At 58.0% G+C, this 1,689-nt stretch overlaps 1 non-coding gene across 1 annotated transcript; it reads right to left on the reverse strand.

Annotated features, from left to right (window-relative positions):
- Positions 1–1,358: 1,358 nt before the first annotated feature.
- Positions 1,359–1,431, reverse strand: TRNAV-AAC. Its single transcript has one exon. It is a non-coding gene; the product is annotated as a tRNA-Val (tRNA).
- Positions 1,432–1,689: the final 258 nt, after the last annotated feature.

Consider the following 1,689-nt stretch of genomic DNA (forward strand, 5'->3'; position numbering starts at 1 on the left):
GATCTCGAACTCCTAAGCCCAGTTTCCGAGTAGCGGGGGCTACAGGAGCGCGCTGACACGTCCGACCCTTGCTTTGACACTTAGATGTTGCATTTATTCGACTTTCACGTCGGGCAGAGGTGCTGGGAAAGAGGCGGCTGGTATCCTGCGTAAGTGTGCCGGTGCGGTGCGAGAAAGCTGGAGGCCCGTTTTCCAGACGGGGAAGCAGCCTGCGCTGCCAGGGCGCACGGCACCTGGTTTCCCCAGGCTTCTGTCCGGCCAGGAGCGCTGTACTAGGGATCCTGACCACCGCTCCGGCTGCTTCTCTGAAGCCTTTGCAGGCTTTTCCCTGCGATTGCTGAAGCCGCCCCCTGGGGAGCCGGCTGCCAACTCACCTGCAGCGTCCCACGGCCCGAAGCCGACGCGCTGCGAGTGAGGACGGGTGCAGAGGGAGGCCGACGGTGACGCCTTGGAGGGGCAGATGGTCCTGTTGACTGCGTTGCACCACCACTGCGGACACAAAAGCCGTGTCGGGGCTGCAGGCGGGCCTGCACTGGGGGCACGCGCCCGGAGCCGGAGCAGGCCACGTGGATGCAAGCCGCGGGCGTGGTCCCGCGGAGGAAGGGTGGTGGCAGGCGCGAGAAGTCAGCGGGGTGGAAAGTCTCAGCCTCGCCCGCGCTCACTGCAGAGGGGGAGAGCCAGCACTCTCCGGCCGCGCGACGCCGCGGGCGTGGGGGTCTGCACCAGTCTAGCTTGCCTTAGAACTCGCTGGAACCCCGCTTTCCACTCAGTCACCGGCAGTCCTCCGCCCGAACCAGCCTGTGTTTCAGTTGAATTTCTCTGTGCCCCGTTTCTTTTCCGTTCCCTGTCCTTTTGCTCCGTCTCACATGTTCCGCCGCCTTATGTGACCTGTCCATGCCTCAGTGGCCTCATCTGTAAACAGCCCTCCCAGAATGGTTAGGTTCCTCTGCAGGAAGCCCAGGGCCACACCTGCAGACCACTTGATGTGTGGTACACGTTGTAGTTATCGCCGTCACTATTGGCCTTCCGGTGCACACCTTCCCCGGCCTGAATTTCCAAACCGAGACTTCTTGCACTTTTCAATCGTTCATCTGTCATTCCGTGGCATTCCTCGGCCGCTGACCATATTTGATCCGCCGGGACTTTGCAGGCAGACCCTAATAATGACCAGTAAGACCACGTGCTTCTCACTCTGGTATTCCAGAGGTAGACATGGAATGCACTGGTTGAAGTTAATTGGCAATGGATTGGAAAATCCGGCTGCTGTATAAGTGAAGTAAAATTTGCTAACGTTTATACACACAGACTCCACAGTAAGAAGCCTTTTTAATTAAGCTGGAAGGAAAACTTAGCTTTGTTGTTTCCGCCCGGTTTCGAACCGGGGACCTTTCGCGTGTTAGGCGAACGTGATAACCACTACACTACGGAAACCGACGGCTGTAATGGGCTCTATGAGTTTTATAAGTTAAAGTCAGCATCCAGGTGTCAGCTTCACCCATTGAGTCACGGTCTTCAGATCCATTCTTCCCCAGAACTCCAGTCGTCTTGTGGCCCTGGGTAACGTCCAGCAATTAAAAGCAAAACAAAGCCCGGCGCGGGACTCACGCCTGTAATCCCAGCACCTTGGGAGGCCGAGGCGGGCGGATCACGAGGTCAGGAGATCGAGACCATCCTGGCTAACACGGTGAA

This window comes from Colobus angolensis, unplaced genomic scaffold (assembly GCF_000951035.1).
Source record: "Colobus angolensis palliatus isolate OR3802 unplaced genomic scaffold, Cang.pa_1.0 Scaffold350, whole genome shotgun sequence".
NCBI classification, from domain to species: domain Eukaryota; kingdom Metazoa; phylum Chordata; class Mammalia; order Primates; family Cercopithecidae; genus Colobus; species Colobus angolensis.